The 25735-nt window shown below is 42.0% G+C and overlaps 1 protein-coding gene across 1 annotated transcript in view; it reads right to left on the reverse strand.

Annotated features, from left to right (window-relative positions):
- LOC139346744 (cadherin-18) overlaps positions 1–25735 on the reverse strand; it is a 147504-nt gene that overhangs the window by 101192 nt on the left and 20577 nt on the right. The window lies entirely within an intron of this gene.

Consider the following 25735-nt stretch of genomic DNA (forward strand, 5'->3'; position numbering starts at 1 on the left):
ACATATGCTGAGTGCAGGGGCATCTGCTGTGATGAAAATGGCAGCTATTTAATGAAAGCAGGAACTTTGCGCTCAGATGTCATAGAGAGGCGGCTGTAAAATTACAACACATTACACCAAGGTTAGTCCCGCAACGGCCCTGCATTTGGCCTTGCAATTACTGAGCAGCTTTGAATCAGGCTCGAAACGGATGAAGCTCACCACACTGCTTCTCTCAACCTCTTCAAAACATTTGTGCGGTGAAAAATGCGAATAATAATAATAATAATAACAATCATCATCTCTGTCTTAAAAGCAGCCCAGGAGTTCTGTTTGTGGCTTGTGTTGAATGCTCTACATCAGCGAGCGTTACGAAGCTAAGGCTCGCTCACTGCTGCGTCTTTACTCAGGCACAGATAAACAACTGTCGGGGGCCGTTGAAGGGGAGGAAAAGGGATGATAGAGCGACAGCCGTGGTGGTACAATGTGCTCTGTTGAGGCTGGGGAAACAAATGCTGTGAAATAAAGGAAAAAATCAACCTAAAAAGTCACTTAATCTCATAGTCACACTTAAAAATGGATTTTCTTGCGACGCACTGCCAGTTTTTCAGCAATTTTCTTGAAAGAACTATTTTCACGTAAAGCAAATCACCCAACTTAATTCTTTTGCATGCTTGTATGATTCTTTGATTGCTGTCGGGATTGTCTCTGCTCAGTTTCGGGTCATGACAGACAGCCCAGTTAATAGATCCAGCTGTTTCAGCAACATTTTCTTGAGTCGCACAAAGGCTGCTTCTGCCACAAGAGTGAACTCAACAGATTTATTTCTCTCTGTCACCTAAGCGTTGCTCAGGCTCCTTTTCTCTCCACAAAGTTGCAATTTGGTATGACAGCCATAACACGTAATCCTCACACGCAGATGACAAGAGAGTGTAAGTCATGTCACATTGACTCCAAAATAGAAACTGAATCAGAGGCTTCCTGATGAGGATCTCACATGCAGAATAACATCCTGCTGCACAGAGAGCTGACAGCCATGCTGGTTACCTTAGATGTACACCATTGAAAATGACCACTTTGCACTCAAGAGAGGACTTGAGTCATTTTATCCCTGATGGTAATGTTATTTTGGCGTAAAAAAAATAAGAGCCTCAGAAGTTAGACAGCTCTTTTAATGCTGCCTGGCGGGGAGGACCGCGAGCTCTCATTTTGTCCATTTGAATTGCGCCTAAAGCTTAAGCTTTATGACTAATTGGTTGTTAAACGACTCAAACACAAACACATTCAGTTGTTTTCCTGCCCCCTCATCAGGGGAAGTGACAAACGCAAACAACATCATCCATTTGATCTGCGACTGTTGGAATCAGAATGGGGGCGCCTCAATCAGAACAAAGCCAAATCCTCATTAGTGATCTGAGCTGTCAGGCTCAACAAAGTCATCCCCCACATTAACTTGTGAAACAGTCTGTTCAGTCCAGGCTGTTAGGTAAATGGAAGTAAAGATCTTTTTTCCATTCAGCTTCACTCAATCCAACATGATGAGCAAAATAAATTAGCCCCCATGTGAACTGTTGCACATTATCAAGGCGCCTCTAATCTAATCCCCCCTTCAACTGGCATACTCCAAGTGCAAGCACAGCTGACACAGGAAATGATAAATGAATGGAAAGGATGTAGATAAGACACCTGAAATAATTTTCTTAGCAAAGATAAGGGGCACAGCATGTGCAATAACTTTGGTGCCAACATTTCCAACAACCGTTTCCCTTGTTTCACATCTTTCCTACCGTGTGAGTAAAGTCAACGTGCAGGTCTTTCATAGGTTAGGTCAACTTGTTTAACTTCACTAATCACAAAAGTTACGTTTTTGAATGCTGTTGCACTCTCTGATCACATACTTTGGGTCATTTTAGGATTGACATCTCATCAGGATTACATTTCTTTTCTGCACCACGGTGCGCTGATGCAGTGTAAATTAAGGGAGCCCGGTCTGGTACAACTGACAACACCGTCACCCTGAAACATGATCCACGGATGGCAGGTCATGAATCTTGACTGATAAACACCCTCGACTCTATCAATTCTACTCAGCCTTCTCCAGTCAGACGTAGTTTATGTGAAGCTATTGTGGGAACAACAAACTCGGATAGGAACCATTTCCCCGGCACCGAAAGGTCCCGTTGTCATCTCTTCAAACTGCAAAAATGAGTCATGGAGCTTCTGGATGCAGCCATCCAGCTTCTATTTTGCACAGCTTGAGAATGTAATTTAGATGCTTCTAATTCACTTCGTCCCGATGGTAGCCAAGTGTTTTAACATTTTGTAATTTTTCCGAAGGCTGGCTTGTTAAGATTGCTTTAACCACTTACAGCCTGTCAGATTTGCCTCTATCTCTCCCCGACGACGAACGCGAGCGAGTGTGAAACCAGATTTTTAGCCTCGTCTTACATCCACGCTGGCTTTTTTTTTTTTTTTTTTTCAGCACTCCCCACTTCTGCATTTTTGGATACATGCCTACAACCCATGTCCTGAGCTGTCACGGCGGATCCTTCACTCCTTTACCCTCTTTGAAGTGCAATTACTGTTGATGAAGATCCGATGCAAGCTGTGTAGCTGACAATCAAACCGGAGCAAAGTCAATTTGATTTAATTGGTTAAGAATTAACTGTGGAACCGGCATCTCAAGGCGCCTCGGCTTTAACTGTGGCATTTCTTCCACTCAGTAAAAGCCAAACACTTAAATTGATAGCAGGACAGTCACTGTCACAAGCATCTACAGTATCCCCTGTTCATTCTCAGCATGGCTTTGCATGCTGAATACAGAGGTAATGACACCTCTCTCCTAATATTGGAACGGCGGGAGTACTGCGGCATGGCATATGCTTGAAATTTGGGTGAACAAGCTGGCAAATGCATGTGCTCCAGTGCCCCCACTGCTACAAGCTGCGTTGGTTACCAGACAGCTAAATTAGAGCTTGATGCGACTCGATCTAGCCTCCCTAAAGAACCTGACTTTGTATTGACAATTTGCTAATCAAATTAGAGGATGGATTACGAGCTGAACATCTGGTCTTTGGAATAATACTCATTATTAAGCTCTGCTGCATCTCGACAAGCAGACTGTTCCAGCACCTGCATAGCTTGTGTTCAGATCCCAGTATGATTCAAATGCGCTCATTGCTTGTGATGCACAACATGAGGAATTCCTGTACTCTCCTGTCACTTTGCCTTTTCTTTACTCTCAGATCTAATTTATTTTTACATATGCAGTAAATGAATAGAATATTTCATTTGTTGCCTCATATTGTGGGAGATGGGACGCTTCAATCTTGTGGCTGCTGAGATGGCTGGCCCCTTGGAGAGCTTATCATCACTGATGTATGAACTTCAGCGTAACTTAATGAAAGTAATTTTTTTGCTCCCTACTGTGCCGCATATAGCTGCAGCACGTTGTGCTCAACCCAATCGTAGAGTCACAGTTTCCTACATGCAAGCCTCATTGTCTTCCAGCGGAGAGACAGAAACTCTCAGTGAGACACAATGTTTCCTTCTGCTAAATAGCCATTAGCATCTATGTTCTTTGGAAACAGAGGATTTCGTTTCATTTCTCCTATTTTTTCTTTTTCATTCTGCATTTAATAATAATAACTCGTACAATGATTAGAACAGTGACATTTATATTGCAAGCACAAAATTGCCAATCAGGTGTAATTGGTTATAGTTAGCAGGGACTGCTAAGCCCTTAAATGTACAGTAAATATTACTTCATTTTGGATTGGTAGCATGAAAACAAATCTTCCCGGGTTGTAATGTTACATTGCTAATTACCTCTAAACGAAATAAAGATTTAGAGTAATTACATTTTTACCGCTCTGTTCTCTTCTTTGGCATCAGCAGTGCACACTGACAGTCATAAGGGGACTTACAGCTGGGATTACCAAAGTAAATCAGAAAGCTTCTTAGCCCCAGGACCTACGACAGTGCTAGCACACTGAAAATTAGTGTTTGCTTGCATGTGTGTGCGTGTGTGAGGGATTGTTTGTGCTGCAGAGATGCATGCTATGAACTCAGTAGGATGGCTCTAAATGAGAGCAGTTGTTCTGTGGGATTTTTCTATTAATTCATCTCCAACTGATAGATGCCATCTCATGCTGCAACACAGAAACCACAAGCTGCCGTGTTTACAATTTGTTAAATCGAGAGGTCTCTTGGTTTGCCCAACACACATTTTGGCTGTAGTCTCTAGTAGTGCTGCAGCATGGCTTGACTGTTGCTACCTCTCTACTATTGTCTTCCTCCTCTTTCTCCCTTTGCTTTTGAGGGAAAATAAATTGAAAAATCTCTCACAGTAACGTGGCTTTATGAAATAGTGAAAAGCACATTTGAGACTTTGTACACTACGAGCTAAACCTTTCAGGCTGTTTTTGTTTGCTTTTCACTCAGTTTACAGTTTCTATTCTTTCAGAATAAGTTAGGCTATTTATTAATACCAGTTTGGACATGTGAGAGTATCTATGTGCAGTATCAGTACTGTCAAAAGATGAACTGATGTGTAAAATGAGTCTTTTTCTTGTTCCCATCATGTTTTTGGTGACGCAGACAGGAGGTGTAGTTAGCTTAGTTAGCTGTGGTAATATATATTCTAGCCTTCATAACTAACATCAGAAAAATCAGTCACACTGATTCCAGCAGTGTAACATTCAGATTTTTTTTTATGCAAAATAAGTCACTTGGTCAACAAGGGACACGAGTCAGTCTACACACAGAGCCAAGTCTTTTCTTATTGCTTTTCAAAATGACCACTTTGAGCTTTTTCTGATCTGGCGCCCCTATCATCAGATTTGTTGATGCCTTCTTGAACACATACGACCGTTTCAGAAATGAATGCGAAGAGTAAGCAGCATCATTTCCCGCAGAGCGTGATGTCGTTACGATTTGGTTTCATTTTCATTTTGTATGAATGAGAAGAAAGAGTGAAATGCATTTATTCCAGCAGTTTTGTTGTCAAGCTGCTTCCCTCCTCCCATTAAATTATCGTACACGATAATCAAACAAAGCTCAACAACAACAACAAGAAAAAAAGAAACTGATGTTTGCGAATCAGCATGGGCTGCAGTTGGCATCATGCAGGGGAGGTCAGATTACTCAACTTCCACAGCGGTTTGGAGCCCATGAGATCCTGAGTGAAAAATGAGAAAATGAGTGACCGATGTGGCCTGCAGGCACGACCCTCGCTGGAGTTGTGAGGCACAGCAGATGATCCCCATCATCATTCTCCAGTTAGGATAATAGGAGTTGGTGAGTAGCTCTGCATCGATTTGCTCTTTTCTGAGCCGTATCTGCATCATAAACAGGTCTGAAAGGCAAACAGGCCCTCCGCCTCACTGATTGTTGGACAAACACACTGATCTCCCACCTCTCAAATCATTTGAGTGACCACCGTTTGTCAGCACGTAATGATTTAATTCTGTGGGACCACCCTGGTGCAATGAGCATTCTGCATCATCATAATCGCCGTGTTTGTGCACACAAACCACATGACTGCTGAGGGAATCCAAACCAGAGCACATTTGCATGAGCTGCTGAGGTTTTCTCTGGTCCCAGTGTGGTCTGATGGTGCGCTCTGACAGCCTGGGGCCTTGAAACCGAGCTGAGGTCTTATTGACATGGAGCACACAGCTTTGCTGTGACCGCCACCGCGGCGGCCAAGCTGATCCACCAACCCTGCCACAGACACACAGATGCCAATGTTTAAGAACACAGCAGGGAAGCAGTGGAGAGGGGGGAGATAAACCAGAGCCTGGGAGTGAAAGAGAGGACACGGTGAGAGAGAACTTTTTAAATCCCTCTCTCAAGAATTTAAATTCAGAAAGAAAGAACAGCCATGTCCAGACAGGCATCTGATTTTTACTGCGCATACAGCATGAGTCGCTAAAACAAAAGAGAGGTCACACAGAATCCAATCTTTTTAGACGACAATGAAGCCACATTTGCAGGTTTGGCGTGGTCTGGATTTTTGACTCCCCCCGTGCACAAACACGTATACGGCGTTGCCCATTGGACCTCAAGGAGCAAAGAAGGTGGAGGCGAGCCAGCAAAATGAAAGAAAAAGAAAAAAAGGACATTATTTCAGTTTTTCCTCAAAATCACGTCAAATATCAGCCTTCTTCAGGGCTGATTTGCACCTCTTGTGACAAACGTATTCTGCATCATGACTCGGAAGCCTCTATGAAAAGGCAGGCATAATGAGCGCGGCTGAAACTTGTTCATATGTTCTTCGTCTGCTCTGGCATCCATCGTAATGGACAAAAAACATCTTGTTAGTGATTGCATGTCTGTGCTGTTACTATGCCAACTGGTGATGTAACAGCTGCCAATAAATGTACAGGCTGAATACACAGAACATGGTTGAAATGCCACCATATAAACATGATGAAACCATTCAGCGTTTTAGCCCAGGCATGGGGTCTTGTGTGTCTTTGAATGCAGCATAAGCGACGGGCTCGATCTGAGCAGAGTGAGATGATAAAGAGAAAAAGATGTTAGTGAGCGCCAGAGCAGCATGCATCTCAGAAAATCATTTATTTAGATTTCAACTCTACATTTTTAAATACTGATAAGATGCTATCACAGAGTGAGATAATTTCAGCTTGGTGTCTCAAAGCTACCTCAAACGAATTCATTCATATTGATGTTTGCAGTGCTGGGCAGCATAGAATTATCAGTCCTCTTCTTAGTTAAATTTAATATTATTATTCAACCCACAAAAAAAATTCACTTACTTGATCAATTGTTTGGCAAATTTGACTCCAACAAAACAATTACGGCCACAGTTGCTGTCTGCTGTCTGTCAGGAAAAACAGCATTAGTAAAGACTGTTTCATAGCCATAAAATGCAACTGATTGTTTCGCTTCTCACATTATATTACAGGGCTTTGCTGGATATCTTTACATCCCCATCTCACACTGCAGGATCATGGGGATCCACAAAATTTCTATTACTGTAAGTGCAAACATTCATCATGTGACACTTGAAAAACAAAAAACTCTTTGAGAGATAAACCAGCCCGCTGAATTCAGGATTCAGTGGAAAGAAGTAGGGGCACCCATGAACTTATGTCTACAAGTACCCCAGTCTGAGGTGTTCTTCCATTGCTCGACGCGTAAGACGGCTTATAATTCAAATGACTCATTGCCACATAACAGCACTTGGAGAAAGGAGAGCAAAGCCTTCATATTCGCATCTCCTTGGTATTAATTGCCCAATATGAAAGCAACAACATCTATGCTGCAAGAACACGATACCTCACAAGGATGGCGAGAATGCAAACGCCTCTCTTATAAAATAAGTGCTGTGAATCCCATTTCACCATCAATTTCATCAGCTCTTATATTCAAATCATCAGTATTTGTCCACATATTTAGTGGAGTGATGGAATGGAATTTGTGGTCATACAGAAGACTCTGTGATGTGCTAAAATAATGACAGCGCCTTTCTGCCTGTCGGGAGGAGCAACATTTCCCATTAGGTTGTGCTGGCTCTGTTTCACTTGATTTGATTCAATATGCAAAGGCCCTTTGAGAAATCAGACAGCCTGTAGGGTGTGTGCCATGGTAATGTGGCCCTGAAATGAAAAGCATGATTATGAAGAGGGTAATACAGAGAACACAGCAAATGATGAAATCTATCTATCTATCTATCTATCTATCTATCTATCTATCTATCTATCTATCTATCTATCTATCTATCTATCTATCTATCCCTTCACCTTCTCTTATAGAATCCATATTAATTGCGCAGCTAAATGTGGCCTTGACCTATAGCGTCCACAGGTTGCTGCCCTTTAGCTGAAGTGTTAATAGGTTTTATGTGGGAAGTGACGGTCATGGTTCTTGTTGCTGCAACTACATAAAAAAAAAAAAAAAAAAAACTGTAAGCATGTCGCTCCTTTAGCAAACGTGGGACTTTCTTCTGCTGTTCATGTTTTCTCGGTCAGTATGCGGTTAAAGGCTTTCTTTTGAAAGTTTTTGCGGCTTCTCTGATATCAGTGTGTTTCAGAGCTTTGGGTCGTAATTGATAAAGGCTGCATCCCTATTTTCTTTCAGCTGCTGCTGGGAACCTCCAATAAACCAAGACACCAAGACCACCAGGATTGGTAACCTCAGATTTATTGCCAAAAGACAGTTAGTAATGAAGTCTATAGCTGCAGCATCATTTGGTCCAGCACTGATATACAGTTGTGTGTCATCTGCATAACTATAGAAACATGCAGTGTGATTTCTAATCATGTTACCAAATGGCAGCATGTCCAAAAATTTCTCCATTTGATGTATTTAAAACCAGTTTAAGACACAGTCAGAAAAACCAGCCATTCAAGATAACTGATTAAGATATTGTGGTCAATCATATCAAATGCTGCACTTTGGTCTAAGAGGAAAAGAAGTGCTATATATCAGTAATCAGTTTTGAAGAAAACATGAACATCATTAACAACTCAGAAATCACGACTGAGATATATAATATATCTTTCAGCAATGCATTAGTCAACAGATTATTCTTGCATTAGATCATGAAGTGATGATTGAATGAATAATTTCATTATTTTTCATGCATGAATTTGTGATACTTTATGTCCCTTTACTAAACCATTCTACACAAGGAAATCAACCCGACCACAGACCACAGCCTCCAAAATGACCAAGCTGAATCACTAAAAGCTTTCAACAAAGACAGAACACTGACTGCTGTAGTGGACTGCATTAGTTTGACCAAGGAGTGCCTGATAAGCTGGCAACTTGGCATCACATGTCAGGGAGATCAAGGCGCATGAGGAAGAGCCAGAGTGAGGAGTTGTGCTGGCACAATGGTGTGATTTTCAGGTCTGTTTCTCACTTTGCTGCTGGAAAATGGTGTCATGGAAAGAATAAAGAACAGCCACAGTTCGCTGTCTTGTTAGCAGTTTCTTCCGGCAGAACAGGTTGTCGAACACAAAATGTGTCTGCATTTGCATTGTTATTGTGAAAACAAAATATACTGTTGGAGCTCTCAAACCCAATCTGGTCACTTGTAAAACGCAATGTGGACACTCATCCATAAATACTGTATCAGATTCAACAAAATAAATTGCATTTGCTTGCTGTCTGTGCATCTCTCTCTCTTCAAACTCACAGCAATCCTCCTGTTCCATTCAAAATAAGAAGGAAATGCAGCCAGCGGCGTAAAGCGAGGCTCCCAGCGGGCCCTTAAACTGTAAATGTTTTCACACTACGCCAGCTGAACCAGCGGCGTGCAGCTAAAGTGTGGCATGCATTCTCACACGGTCGCACCGCGTTGCACCGCAATCAATGATACGTGGTGGTCAGGTGAGCAGGTCCTTAACCTTCACACCGGCAGAAGATGAATGATATCGTGAGGAGAGGCTGCGACTCAGCAAGCCAGCACAGGTGCAGCTGGAAAATGGTCCAAAAAACACCCTCATCCTGAAGATTAATATGGTTGTTTTGTCCGATTGAGTAGAAAGATACATTTCACAATTGCTCCAAGCGCAGACATACAGCTAACTGCACGTGTCCACATGCCTCGTTGAAATTCAGTGGTTTTATTTAACTGCCTGAGTGTTGCTGGTAAATAGAGAAAGTGGAAAACGCGAGCAGTGCTGCCACCTGTTAATGTTAATGCATACAGACACATAGTTTGTATCTCAGGTGCTATACAGCAGTTTCTGTGTACCTGTGGCGTCACGTGTGAAGCGATCAGATTCACACAATGTGCATTCGCTTTATTGCCTTTTAGCTGCTGATTGCTACCCCGTCCTTTGCTTTTCTTTTAAGCGCTCACACCTGCACCAAAACATCATCTGACTTCTCTGTGGGTGATAATGGCAAGTTTGTGAGATGCATGCGACACCTGCAAACTGTGACACATGTTATAGAAATATCAGCAACGTGGTGAAGCTATTTAAAGATGCAAACAAGCTGACAAGCCTTTTTCTTATTTGTAGATAAAATTTTTTAAACTGAATTATTTTTCTCATTCGACTGCGCTGATATGGATTTCACACTCCGATCTCTCTTCTGTAATTATATATAATTGCAATAGCTTTACACTCAAAAATGACTGCTACGGTACTTTATTGTAATTTCATACATTTGATGTGAAGCAAACACTGGCCAAAATGTCCTCTATTCCCATTAACAGACTCCACTATGGAACTAAAGGCAATTCACGCGACATGCAAAATTAAATTAAAGTAAACTGGGACTGCTGTGAGCTTATTTTCTCCCTCTCCACCAACTAAAATGGTATTCACCATCTGGTCCCTCAGGCTACTTTGAGACATCACTTCAGAAATACTCATATGTGTGAAATTTGGATTACTAAACTCTCTTTAATCACTCATTTAATTCCTAAAACCGTCATAGTATGCTTGCTAATGTCTTGTAAGTCTACAAAAGCTGAAGTGCCGTGGCTTAAGTCTATGCTGACATGTTTCTGGGTATTTATGGGCCCGTTTCTGCTTTACATGCGACCATTAGGTTGGCAACATGTTTTTTGGGGGGGGAACTTTCAGCAGAGGCACTTTTTTGCTTTCTCTATGCAGTTTAATACTTGAAAGCATCAGGAGCCATTAAAGTATTACCAACTGTTACAGACAAATTCAGAAATACAAAGTGCCAGCCTGAATGTGTGGGTGGAGTTACTTTGAACAGTGTCTGGTGGCAGACACATGGCTCCAATAGCTCGAATTAGCTCCTGCATCCAAAATCTTCTGATACAAGACATTTCCGTCACAATCTTGTAGTCGTGCAGCTTCTCAGTTCAAAGCAATGCTGCGCTGAGTTCTCTAAGATTTGAGGAGAAGAAAAGATTTTTGTTTCAATAATACAACACTGGAAGCTTTCGTGGTGCTTTTAATTACCTCAGTCCCTCTAAAACAGACTGGAACTCACTGAAAAATGATACCACCCAGTTAAGGAGCATTTAGGGTCTTGGTAAGCAGTAATATGCAGTAAATTACTGCCCTCAACAAGCACGACAATGCTGGTACCTTTAAAACCTTGCCTTTGTTTGCTAATTCATGGAATCAGTAGCTCCCTCTTTAATAATTAAGGGCATTTTTCCTTGCAGGGGATTATATTCACATATATGGATTTGTTTGTGTGAATGGCCACATTACGTGCAACATAATACTCCAAAATAGCACCGTGTGCGAATTAGCATACACTTGAAACGCATTAGAGTATAAATGCTTGTACGTGTTCACAGACCAATGGACCCACAATCTCGCACGTAGACCACTCATCACATATGATACATTAATACACACATGCAGATCCGAATATCTGTGATGAAACAACCGCGAGCACACAAACTGCAAAGGGAGACTAACAGATACAGCCTGTGGTTTCACACACCGCAGGAGACACTACAGTATGTTTGTCTGCATTCTTGAAGACATCTGTGAGGCTTTTCAACTAGGATCTAAAAACCTACAAACAGTGTACACATTCAGGACTTAAGCATCACATGCATTCATTTCTATGAGCAAATAAACCGCAGTTCGCCTTGGTTTGCAGAGAACCTTCACATGGATCCATAAAACTGTCAGCTGCTGGCTTTCCGCTGGTCTGTAATGTGCACCCACAGCAGTGAAATAAAGACTGCCTTTGCCTCTGCAGTACAATATCATCATGTATCTTGGAAGTAACCAAACAAGCGGCAGGACAAGAAGACGACTACATTTCTTGCACACTATTTTGATGTTGCCAGAAACAGCCAACTGCAGCATGAGACATCAATTTGCATCTCGACCTGTTTGTAAAATGGACACCTGGCAGAATAAGTTGACACTTTAGCCTTCTGTATATCTCTTAGGACAAAAAAATATACTGTAATATTAGTCATGTGGTGAAAGCGCATTCATTTGCATCATCAATGTGCATACATTGCCAAGTGTAGGAATGGGAAATCTAATAATAAACCTTGTTCTCAGAGGAACACACTCCACCTGCCTGGAGCTTATTGAATTCACATGAATCCATGTTTGATTCTAATATAACAAAAATCACACATCAGCTGAGCGTATACATTAAATTTACACTTCCAGTAGCACTTTGCTCCACTGTGAATTAAACTTATCTTTATGTAAGATGGTTTAATTTTCTCCCTCACTGGTAATCTTTGTGTTTTTCTTTTTTTTTCTGGCAACAGAGGAGAACCCAAATGAAAATTCTTTGAAACCTGGCACCAACCTGTCTCATCAAATATGTTGACATTGGCCTCGGAAATCAAAACATTCCTTGTTGCACAGGGATAATATCAGCCCTCGCTGATGTCTCTCTCTCTCTCTCTCTCTCTCTCTCTCTCTCTCTCTCCTTTCTCCCTTCAATTTGGGTAAAAATCAAGGCTAGACTTTGGACCTGGATATTAGTCAATGTGGTGACAGATGGCAAACTCGAGATTTATTTTCATGAGCTGGTGCTGGTGCTGCTTTGCGACTGCGAATTTCAAAGGAGTGGCATTAATCTGCCCCCCTGTCTCGCAGTGGGCCAAGGAACCAGTTCAAGGTGGAACCAATATAAGACAAAAGTCCCAGGAAGTGATGAAACAGCAGAACGCACATTAACATTCCTCAAAGGGACGACTCAGATTAGCTCTGCGAGAGGACAGCTGCAGTCAAATACAAGGTTGGACGAGAAGCTGCTGTACACAGAGACTAAATCACAGCTGATGCCTGTTTAAAATAAAAATATATCATTAATCATTTTTCTGTGTCTTAAAAAAAACTGTGAATCAAGGTAACTCCTCTCAGTTTAAAGTTTGTTTCAGATATGGGCTATCCATCATTAAGAATAAGGCGTGCGTCTTTCCGAATGGTATATGACTCAAATCGTCAACATAAATCCTCCTATAGACAGAATCTGTCTGAGCAGAGGGCTAATATCCTCCGAGGTGATGAAGTGATTTATAGTAATCACAGAAAGTTGATGAACATAATCCCACGAGGAGCTTCCACGCCTGTAATTTGTAAATCTACCACGTTTTTTGGGGAGCACAGATGTCCCATGATAATACTAATCCCATGCAAATCAAATGCTTGATCGTTTTATCCATCTATTGTTCTGAGGTTTTGGGGTTCTTCTTGTGTTTTCTGGATGGAGGATTCAGTCTTCCTCCTGTCGCCCTGTAAATGACGGCAGAGGAGGAATTTGTTGAGAGACATCCTCAATCTTGATGTCGTATTTTGTGAAATCAGAGGGCAAAAATCTTGATCAATGAGAGCAATGAGACCAAGGCTAATGTGGAACGCATGAACGCACACACAAAAGGCTACTCCCAATGTTTGATCAGTATCAATGGGGCAATAATAATGTAAAAAACTCAAATTAATAAGCACACACCATATACAGTACAATGATGTGTTAAATGGCTGGATGTGAAACAGCAACAGTGTGCTGGTCTTTAACGAGCTCTAATTGACTGGTTTGTGAAATTGCCAACCTCCACATGATGAAAGGCAGATAAAAGCCTTTGATGTTCCCGCTTTTTTAGCTCTTTTTTTTCTTACTTGAAGTTGCCGATGGGGGGAGAAGTCACAGACATCACTCAGCAGCCAGGAATCTCCTCTGAAACGCCTGATCCAGGCCTTCATCTGATCCTAATGAGCAGCACTAATGAAATATGATTAAATAGCCTCCCACTGAATATCAGGACGCTTAGCCATTACCCATTAAATGTCAACAGTAAACAAAACACAAACAGACCATTTTTCCCCCCCGTGAGCCTGCTCACTTAGGGGATGTGGGAATTTTCAACCTCCCCTTGACAGCACCTTATTTCAAAGTGAAATCTAAACTGAAATTTTTCTTTCTGTTGGTATTTTATAACTCGTGTGTCTGTATCATGGCTGTTCCCAGTCAGAATGATGTTCCCTGTGCAAAATAAGCAGGGCATGGTGTTCCCTGCCACTTTCGCTTAGACTCGTCTCTTCCTCCCCACAACGATTCCAGACACCTGAGTGAGACATTCACGATTCAAGTATCCTTTGGCGAAACCTTGGGGCCTGCGCTGATGTAGCCTTTGTTGACAATGATGGATGCAGCAGTCAAGGAGACTGACATGGTAGGCTAAATTACATTACATTCAAACTATTTTTTTGGTCCTTTTCAAGGCTAATGTTGCAATGAGATGAGGCATATGTCGTGGGAATAGTCACTTCTCAGAGACGGAAGGTGACAGCAGCAGCAGCAGCAGCAGCAGCAGCAGCAGCAGCAGCAGCAGCAGCGTGCACTCTGTCGTTTGGCTCTGGGATTTGATTTATTTAATAATTGACGCTTCATATTGTTGCTTCAGCTTATGATAGAGTTTAGGTTCGCAGCTGCTTATATTTTGTGCTCAATCTAACTGTGTCTTCAAATATTTGAAAAGAATTAATTAAGTTCTTTCAGCTTGGCCTCCAGCTCCCTGAGGTGAAGTCAAACCGGTTTCAAAGCATGTTCAAGTAACAGCATCCTCTACGCTTCCATAATGGCTGCAGGACAGAAAAACGGATTGATTATTGACCAGGTCAAAGGAGTGGGTGTCCAGGGACCCCTGACCATGAGGCCTCAGCCTTGGCTTTTTCTAGAAAAGCTTGTCAATTTGATTTTATTTATTTATTTTTTCTGATCGCTTGCATTTACGGATTTCCATTTGTGTCCCCACCACACAGAACCAACACCAATGGAGATTCAGTGTCGGTCTACTGGGACAGTTTTTGACCCAGTTATGAGCAGATTAATTATCAGTCGCGTGATTTCATCGTGGATTGCTTCCTTAAGTCTGAAACTGTATCGTCATCACGCGACGGTTGTCAGAATGATTTCCTTTCCTGCACTGAGCCAAACGCCGCTCATGTTTGGCAGCAGTTACTGTAAGTCGGCCTGGAAAGGTGCAAGTCGTGTTGATGCAATGTGAGAATGAGTAAGAAGAGCAGGAGGGCACGAGGGAGGAGAATTCACTCTGTTATTATGTTATTATCAGTCCGTTATCAGTGTTATTATGCAAGTGCAAGCAGCGATGTTTTGGTGGCCCTTAACACTGTCAGCATATCTGGTTACTGCAGCAGAAGAATGGAAATCACCCCCCCTCTCCCCCCTCCCAGGAGCATCACTCACATTTAGGTAATATTTCACTATCTATTATCAACGCCACATTTCAAATCGCGCCAATCAGCCACTCCTGTAATTCATGGACATTATTCATGCGTGCTCGTCGGTGAGGGCCGTTCCGTGATGCAGTTTAGTATCACAGACCGGTGGGCAGAAATCACAGTCGGCATTGCTCCCATGCAGGCGAGCCCACAGGCTGTTTAACAGGCTGCAAAGTTACGCATGGTCACTACATTTCATTAAACAAGACAAGGTCAGCAGCCTGGGCAGAGGGATCTGTTTTACTGGCATTCGAGGAACGCTGCGCCGCTAAACGGCAGTTGACCTTGTTGTTGTATCCTGACAGTCAGTGGCTCCCATTCCCACCACACTGCTCCACTAAGGGCGGAGCTGACATGCTGCTTAGCCACGATATGGGATGGGCTCCCACTGTGCATGCATAATGTCACGGTTTTGCTGCTTGATTACAATATTATTAATTCCTCCACTCAGGCTCTGTTTTGGTCCAAGTCTGTAGCTGCCCTGGGGAGGCCTGCCCTCCCCCCACATCTAAGACATCCACGTGGCCATGTCAAGGGGTCTGCGTCTGGGTGGCTAATACAGGCAATTATGGGAGGTCATGTGTTAGGTCATTCGTTAATCATATCGCTGTGGCGCTGAGGACTGTGTCAAGTCCATGGTGGGAGAATATGGGGGTTGATAAAAGCACTTACAAATGATAAAAAACAACAAAGTGTTATGTTTTCTGCCCTGTCTGTGTGGTAGGATGTCTCTAAAACCACTTTAGTTAGGCCACAGGATAAAAAAAAAAACAAATGGTTTGGTATGAAAAACTGTCACCGAGTCATCACTTCTGAACTCTCCTCTATAAAATCCTCTCTTATTCCTGATTCCTTGCTATCAATTTTCCTCAAATTTGGTACAAACCATATTCATCTGACCATATTTGTCTTTGATTTTGTAGGCATAGGCTCCTGAAAACAACTCGCCATAAGTCTTTGATGCAATGTGCAGTTGCAGCCAACGTTTGATGACACGTGCACTTCTCAACTCCAAACAGTCCTGCAAAGTTTTCAGGGCATTTGCCTTGAAGTGGCACTCCCCCAGCATAATACACGGCCATAACAGTGGTCACGAGTCTACCTAACTGGAGGTTTTTCACAGTTTAACCTTGCAGAAAGCTGTAAATTCCCAGGCTTTGAGTATTCTCCAAAGCATCAGGCTGATTGAGCTTGACAGTTTATTCTTGACCTTGGGGACAACAGTTGACAAAACAATCTCTACTCAACATCCACTTACTCTGTTGTTCTCCAGCTCAGCTTTTACGCCGACGTGGACTGCAAGTCCTAAAAGTGCTCATAAGAAAGTTTTACTGTTTACGGTCATTTGACAACTCAGCAAACTTCAGATCTGCTGATGACGGCTCTGTAATAGGGTCAAAAGACAGTAAGTCGAGTGGAGGTTGTTGCCTCAGCAGCATGATTGTCTATAAGTATTTTGATGCAGCTCGAGATCCAGACAGATTAAAATCCTTGAAACGTCTTACAAATAACAAATTATCTTAGTTACATGCTCTCTGCCCGCTTTCCATTCGTCTCTGGTTTCATTTCTCCAAACAGCAACCTTCTATCATCCTCTTATCTACCCTCTTGTTCTGTTCTTTAGACCTCTTCTCTCCGCCGGCAGAGTAGCCCGACTCCTCCTCTCATTATAAAGCGGAGCAACTGAAGATTCATTACTTCTGGGTCACGTGAGAGGATTAATAACCTTATTACTCATATTGGACGTGCTTAAAATAGAGGCGTGACCTTCGTTTAACCTGTCTTCAGCAATAGGTGGAGGGTGTCCATTAATTGAATATAAAGGAGCTTGTACAGTGGGCTCTTGCATTTACTTTGGCCTTGCTGTAAATGTTACAAGATCCCCAGTTAGTCATAAAAGTCGTCTTGCTTTTTGTGTGGGCACGAATTCACTCATGTTCCCGAAGCAGAAGCAGCAGCAGCGCAGGGCTTATGACGATGAAAGGCAGTGGATCCTCTCAGCCGGGAGTGTCTGTCCACTATTAAACGTGCACATTCACAGCTTCCATCCAAAAGGATAAATCCCACTTAAATAAATATGTGAGTCTCACTCTGGCATGAATATGAAACCTCACCCATCAAAAAAACATGCACCCTGACATCCATACACACTGTCTGACTGACTTAATTTAAATTATATGGAATGTTGAAATGTTAAATAGCGACAATTAAGAGAAGATTATGATTTATGTGGAATATATTGACAGGAAATGTGATTAAATACAATCTTTGAGAAGGAGCCTCTTCATAAACACGCTGGTTTGCACCACCCAAACAAAATAAAATGTTGGTTGAGGGGTTTTCTATCTGAACTCCATGTTTACCTTCTCTCCACCCTGCCTCTAAAATGTTATGGTTACTTCCTTCCACTGCTCTCCTCTCTTTCAGCAGAGGTTATATTTTATCCACAAGAGAGCCATTATTTAGCATCTCCATCTCTGCTGTCCTCCTCCCCACAGCTCTCCCGACTCAGTGCCATTCTCCTTTGTCATTCTAATCTTTTCCTCTGGCGTTACTACTTTGTTTTGACCTCCAGCCTCTCTGTCTGTGTGTGTGTGCGTGTGTGTGTGTGTGTGTGTGTGTGTGTGTGTGTGTGTGTGTGTGTGTGTGTGTGTGTGTGTGTCAGCCCACGCATGTTTGCTTTGTGGAATTTGCTTTCATGGTCATTGGTTAAAGGCATGGGATGAGGCAGGACAGTCGAGGAAGGCAGAATTTGTTTTCCCCATTCACAGCTCTTCCTCTTATCTCTGTGAGGGATGTGGGTTCACATATTCACAGATGTGAATCCACATCCCTCACAAAGCACAATTTAATCAGAGCACACAGAGAGAACACACCTCGTTGTAGTCATTTTGGAGGGATTTCTCATTATCGCTTCATCAGTGTCAGTAATTTGGCTGCAAAATCATGTTGTTGGAGCCAATATGGGTGTTAGTTATTATCTAATATCATCATCTACACATGCATGGTGGTGGTGGCCCTCACTGATGTAATGCATACATGCACTTTGCACAAACTTCTTTGCAACTCAAATATGATTGCAAGATAAAGACATGGCTTCATGTTCATGTCACATAAAGACAAGAATGCATACCATCCATTGCCAATCAGGTGGCACACATTAGTGTCAGAAAATGGTTAGAAATGTGAATCACAATGTCACAAAGTGACATTTTTAAATTCTTATTTCACTCTTACAACAATCCAAAACCCAAAGATATTCAATTCACCATGACACGAAGAAGAGAAAAGCAGCTACTTCTTAGATTTAAGAAACTGGTCAACCAAAATATTGTCTATTGTTGATTTAGTACAAATAATTCCCTGCACATCTTTCTTACAGGAGCGTAAGATCAGAAACAAAGGCTTACACAAACTCACTTCAGTCTGGACATTTTGGTCTTTAGAGCTAACCAAAGACAAAACAGTCCTGCAAACTGTCAGTATGGAATGAAATGTTATGAAGTGACTGCTGACATGGTGCATGATTTATTTTCAAGCATTAATGTCTAAAATGACCATACTAAATCCAGTGCTCCTCCAGTGCCACCAGTCATTAAACTTTTCCACAGTTCATTAAAAGTTTCCGTGGAACATATTTCTAATCCAAACACGCAGTTTTTAAACACCCAGTAAATACCTGTGTATGAAAAGGAGGAGAACTTGGTATATTTAGCCTGAGAAAGAATAGCTGCTGAGTCTTGAGAGAGAATAAAAACAGTGCCGCCGCCCACAAAAGCTCAGATTTCATCAAGAGAAAACAGGAAGGAAAATCTAAAACAGTACCACCCACACTGTTCTTAATTGACAAGTGGCTCTCTGGGAGGTGCAGAATAAAAGCACAGCACAGACAGCACAGGAAGAAAGTTGTAGCCACCACCAGCTCTTGCAGATTACCGCTTTAATATGGGCTACAGTATGTGATGTAACAAGTTGTCACCCAAATCACCCAGACGCCCACAATCTCAGTGTGGCCACCAGCAACAGCAGATAATTGCCATCAATATTTCACGCAGACGGTGACAGTAGGGCATGACCTGATGCAGCTCAGGAAAAATCAAAATTTCCCAGCCCTGACAGATCATAACTCAGCTGCTACAATCCATCACGGTAAAAGGTGAGACCCAGAGGGAAAGTTCCTGACAGGGATTTGACTTATCGCTGTTTGTACGGCAGCTTGTTGAGTTTGAGCTATTAGAGAGAAGAAGCTTTTTATTCAGGTCAAATGTGTTTTGTATTTTGGTGACATCTTTGCAGAGCAATTGCTCGAGCGTTTCTCATGCTAGTTCATGCTAACAGCCCAACTCTTCCTCAGTTTATGCCAAGAAAAGGGCTGTCAGTGCCTCACAAGGACGGACACAAAGATATGTGCAATCACCGTCAACGTGTGTGCCTGAAGTATGTGCATGAGCAAATAAGCACATGGACTAAAAAACTAAACCCTTCTGTGATTGTTGAATGTCTCATTCCAGAATCATTGGCATCAACATGCTGCCACTACAACCTCCGCTCTTCTCGGAAGCCTTTCCACAAGATTTTGGAACCTGGCTGCAGGGATTTGCTCCCAATCAGCCACACGGGAATTACTGAGGTCAGGCACTGATGTTGGGTGATAAGGCCAGTTCATCCCAGGGTTGTTGGATGGGCTTGAAATCAGGGCTGTGTGCAGGCAAGTCAAGTTCTTCCTCATCAAACTGGGAAAAAACATGGCTTTTTCACAGGGATGTGGAAACAGAAAGGCTCCTTCTGCGTTTTGAAATACACTGCTGTCTAAAATATGGTGGTACACTTTAGCAATAACAATAATAATTTCACTTCTTTGGAACTAACGGGCCAAACCAAAGCCAGGAGCAGTCCCTGACTAAAAGTATCTGGCTATGGCTAGTATCTGACATGGCATCCAGATACTTTTGACCATATAGTGTACAGTATGTCACAATATGCATATATAACTGCATGTATAATAATCAAATCTACAGCAGTTCCCTGTGTTTGACAGCGGCGCAACATCAGTATTTTGGACATTGATTTGATGAAACAACAACAACACAACTCTATGATCACATCACTGTGGTCACAACAGTAAATTGATGATTAAATCTTAGTATTTTGAAGTTGTTTTGGTGCCTAAACCAGAGCAAACTGTGACAGTGTTAACCACATGAATACAAAGGTCCAGTCAGCCGATCACTTGCATATCAGTTTGGGAGTCACCGACAATCAGCCTGTTGTTCAGGTACGTTAGTGTGTTGCTCAGCTTCGACCAGCGGCCATGCAATGATACCATTTGTCTTCTGTGAACGTTTTTATGAATGGACAATATGATGCATCAATTTGCACTGCAAACATCCAATAATATCACTGCTGCAGCCACGTGAGATTTTTTTCAATCAGAGCCAAAAGCGCTATAAATATTCACCAAATGACTCAAAACCTTCCTTCAGAGCTTGCTCAGTCTTTTACACTGTTTACTATGCACTCGCACGAGGAATGAAGCGTACGCTGTAAATGAATGCACAACCCCTCTACATTCTCTACATGCGGAGCAAACTGACTTATTTATATTCTGGTCAAACTATGCTGTATATCTTTTTTCATGGGGAATACAGCAACTGGCAGCCTGAGTGATTGTCACTCATCATGCACTGAACTCCAACAGTCAAGAGGCTCCTGAGACGAATGAATCAACAAACAGAACAATTCTTCATGCAGATGAATATGCTTTAGTCCCCGCTCTCGCTTTTTTTTTTTTTTTCCCTCCAGTCCATGTTATTTCCAGTTCCTCAGTCATCCACTATGTGCATAATATATATTATTGATTGCTGTTCCCCTGGCAGGTTTAATTTTGTAAAGCAGCACTCGATGGATTCAGGCGTTGAAATGGCTGCAGATGCGACTCAAATCATGAATGTAATCATAGATACTACTCTGATGTATGACATATTTTAAAGGAACAGTTTCCATTTCTCACAAACAGGGTCAGCTTCAGCTTTAGCTTTCATTCCTGCATGTTCTACTATTCAAAAATACAACTGGTTCACTCATTTGGTGGATGAGATCATGAATCCAGGTCCTTACTTTTTAACCTTTGATGTGGAGGGTTTCATATTCACGACTGCAGTGCTGAGTGTGTGAAAAACAGTCAAAAGCACATGAATCATTTTGTTAATATGAAGCTCTCGTCCTTATGGCAACCGAGATTGCCTATTTGAAGCAGAGGTTTGCACACAGGGTAAAATCAATGGCATTGGAACTCACTGTGGGTGTTCAATAATGTGTGTGCTACCAAGGGGTGAAGCACAATCAGACTCTATAGGTCTAACAACAGGTGAAAAAAAAGCAAGTTCGCACAATTCAAAGTCCAAGCAGGGTGCTTATTCAATGCACGGTGGCCAAGGAGATCAGCCCGGGAGGTTTGCACACAATAGACCTGCTGTTCACTCACAGCTGCATTGAAATAGAATTGGTAATCTCCCTTATAAATCTCCTGCAGGGACAGGTTTGCTTGAGTGGCGCAGTCTTTGGATTTTAGTTTGAGGTACTTCACGTTGATGAGGCATCTTAAAGAAGAGAAAGTGATCAAATAAAAGTCTAAGAGTCAAAAAGCTGAGGGCCTTCGGTCAAATCCAAAGCAGCAGAAGCTCGAACACCCGGGCTCTGAATCCTTACTACTGTATGTCAAGATAAAAAGCACTGGATCCTACACTTCCCAGCATGCAACTTGAAAACATCTTCTATTAGACGGTCCATGTCTGGTAAATGACCACATCTTTCCAATGCCACATGTTCAGTTTGTAAGGCAGGCATTCTGCAAAATAGAGCCACAGAAGACATGACACAGCTGCTTTCACAGGCTGTGCTGGAGCCCTCACGGCTGCTAAATCGACTTTGAGATGTGAAATCAGGAGAGTGTCCCTTTAAAATTGGACCTGCGCTGTCACAATGCGAAGTGCCTGCTTGTTATTGATGTGTGTGTAAGTTTTGACTTGTAAAACTGCTGTGCTGGGGTGTTTTTATGTCTCAGTAGAGTCTGTTTTCTTTAGTTATCTTCTTTAAAGTATTCCCTCAATGTGTAACAAACAGGTAGTAAATACTGTATATTGAAAGATGTTTAATTGATTATTCTGAAGCTGATTAAAGGTTAAATGCACGGAGGCATACTTGTTCCTGCACTGTGGGATTGACTCAAAATGTGGATTCTGATAAACAGAACGGCTGCAGAAGAAGAGAAACTGGTGCAAACACTTTAAAATGTACTTTCCTCCCTCTGCTTTGTAAGATAAAAGGCTCTTTTTAATTCGAAATGTCCATTATTGTAAAATAATCATAACAGTGAAGACCAGGCAGGCTGCAAAGGAGCTGAAAAGGAAAGAGGAAACATTATTTTCTGAATTGCTGCTGAAAGGAATCTAAGACAGATTGAATGTTTACTACCCCACAGTTTCAGTTGCTGCAAGGTCTGTATTTTTCCCAAACACAAAAGACATTTACCTCCTCAGATTTGTGAAGTAGCACATCTTTTTCCTCATAAAATGCAATGTTTCTTTATTTTTTTTATTTTGTTTCATTTTTGTTTTCATTTCCTGTGGAAGGCAGCAGCGAGATGGCGATCAGCAGCCTGCTCACTAAACTCCTGTGAGGCCGTTAAACGTGAACAAAATAAAACCCATTTGAACATAGTGAAATAATAAAGTACTGTTTCTGCCTCTGAGTGCAGGAAATTATCTACCATGTTGCCGTTTTCCACGTCTATAATGTTTAAGTGATGCATTAGTCATGAAAACAGAAAAGCCAATCATTTTATTCATGATGATTGCAACGTAATTTGCCATTTAATACACAACATCAAGAGGCTGCAATTATACAAACATGTTTGGTATGTTATGGACAAACTATTTAACGTGAATCTAATTTATCCCTAAACAATACTGAGTTTGTTGGGAGCATGAAGTATGATTAAGATATAATTCTGTGCCCTGTGAATGAAATTGAGGAGCTACATCATAATTATCCAGCGCTGAGGTTTTCAGTCAGTTCAGAGTTTTAATAAGTTGCCTCCCTCTTACTGTGGTAATCAGTTATCACTTGTTCTGATTATCGCTATGAAGCAGATTTAATGTTTGATCCACGCTCGTCAGTGGCTCCGTGTTTGAAGAGGGAGTCTAAGACGACTTCCTCCGTTTAAGTCGCCGCCCAGCATCATGTTGCATCATGAGCGAGAGGTGCTGCAGCACCAAAGAGTGCATCAAAACTGAGAGTGCCGAGAGCTACACCTCTGCTATTTTCAATTTCAGATCAAACTACAACTTATTGACTTTCTCTTAAAGACTTTTCATTGAACCGTTGTCTTCAAAAAAAAGTCAAATCAGGCGCTTGGAGGGTTTTCGAAATAATAGGTCAAGCCTGGGAGAAAAATCTATCCATATATATGAATACATATTAAACAAGGCTTCCAGGCCACCACAGAGTCTGTTTGTTTCAATGGAGACTGTTAATGTAGTCGTGTTGCGTTAATGCCAGCATCATGGCATGGATAATAATAATTTATGACTAATTATTATGTTTGCTGTAATGAAAGACAATTGTGCTGTACAACTGAGCTGTTATGCTCATTTGAATTTATTACATATTTTTCACGACACAGCTGGAAACTATAACACTGCTTTTGAAACATGGCCACGTTGAGACGATTCAATATTTCATGCAAACAAGAGGTATTTATTTTTTCCTCAGTAATGACACAGTAAAGGCCTGGGGTGTGCGGCGCTCCTCAATTTGGGATTGAGTGAACGAGAAAAGGGGTTTTCATTGTCATTCACTGAGCTCGCTTCATTAGTGAACTGAAGCATCGCCGCTGGGGCTTCATGTAGCTTTGACCACAGCTAGCTTTACAGTCAAAGTCTTAACTTTCAGGTTTTATCAAGGAAAAATGAGCCTACTACCCACCGATGTGGATTCGACACATGCTTGCGCACATGTAGTCAGTCGTTCGCAAACACGAGGCTCTTTCAGGCCACCGTAGCATCAGGAAGGGCAGTTCAACATGCAGCTGAAGTAAATGAAAGCTTTCAGAAAGCTTTCATTACTGTTTCAGCCACCAACTGTCTGCTAGGTCTTGGGGGGGGGGGGGGGGGGGGGATCCTGTGGCACACAGGAAATGAACAGTTTTATTCTACCAGCAGCTGCAATGATTTTTTGGGAGTGACTAAAAGAAGAACTGTTTGTCACTGAACTGACAAATCTGAGCAAAGGAAAGACAAACACCGCCATTGTACAATCAAAGGAAAAGATGTTGAAGTTGTGACCCACTAAACAATGTGATGAGATTAATAAGGGACTTCAGAGGCACAGAAATCCTTTGAGGATAAAACATGTCTGCTTCACAAAGCAAAAATGTCTCATTCAGAAATTCCCGTCATCTAGCATGTGTTCAGCAAACTGGTGGGCTGGTTGACGCAGGACATTAAACGTCACGTAAGAATCTGTCTTTGAGAGCAGGCATCGTGCAATCCACATGTCTCAATAACTCCACACAGCAGTCACTGCAAGCTCGTGCTGAGCAGCCAAACTTTGTCCAAATCGACAAAACTTTATTTCAAAATAAAATAAAATAAAAATAGAATATGAAAAATGGTTGTCGAGAAGCTGTAATTTAGTTTTAAAGGCAAACACGCGTGAGATGATGCCTCCGGGTCTGTGAGAGCCTTTCAGATCACTCGTCTGCTGCCGGCTGTGCGCTTGGTGGCCGTACAGACTTCACTGGAGATTCGACTGACATCAGACCGAGAAGATGATGACAGAACTTCAATTCTGAGGTGAACAGTTCCTTAAAACAACTGTGCGACGTCTGCAAGGGTTGGATGAATAAGAATGCATCGATTCGTAAGAGGGAAAAAAATCAATCAGCCAGTCGCTCTGGTTTAAGGTGACACACGGTGATATCTTTGGACAGCTGGAAAATACAGCTTCGGTCTCCTTTCAGCTCCTGACAACAGGCAGCACACAGCCAAGGACAATGCACTGTCAGATAGCAGCGTCGCACTGAACCAAAGTAAAGACAGATAATCAGTTAAGCTGTTAAATTACAGGAAAATCATTTTGCTGCAATTGAGCCAAAGCAAACCGTGCTGGGATTGGATGATCAGAGGTGTGGCTTGTTTGTTCAGTCAATCAGTGACATAAATGATTATCTTTTGAAGAAACAATAGCATATGTCATCATATGCTGATAAAGATATTATAGAAGTGCTTTGTGAGACGTGGGCTCTTTAAACCTGTTCAACCAGCAGTGAGAACTCCTTCATCTCTGGAGCTGCTTTGTACTTTAACCCACCGCGGGAATACTTTCCATCAAACTGCTGCATGTGTACACATGTTAAATCCTCACATATGGTTACGCTGTCAACTAAGATGTCTTCTTTAGCACCTCTCGTCACAGTTTTTCAAGTTACTGAGTACATCTTCTGGCAGAAAGCACTGTTTATGCTCGGGCAGGACTCACCTTAAGCCAGCCATGGCTGTACAGTT

The sequence above is a fragment of the Chaetodon trifascialis genome, chromosome 18, assembly GCF_039877785.1.
Source record: "Chaetodon trifascialis isolate fChaTrf1 chromosome 18, fChaTrf1.hap1, whole genome shotgun sequence".
NCBI classification, from domain to species: Eukaryota; Metazoa; Chordata; class Actinopteri; order Chaetodontiformes; family Chaetodontidae; genus Chaetodon; species Chaetodon trifascialis.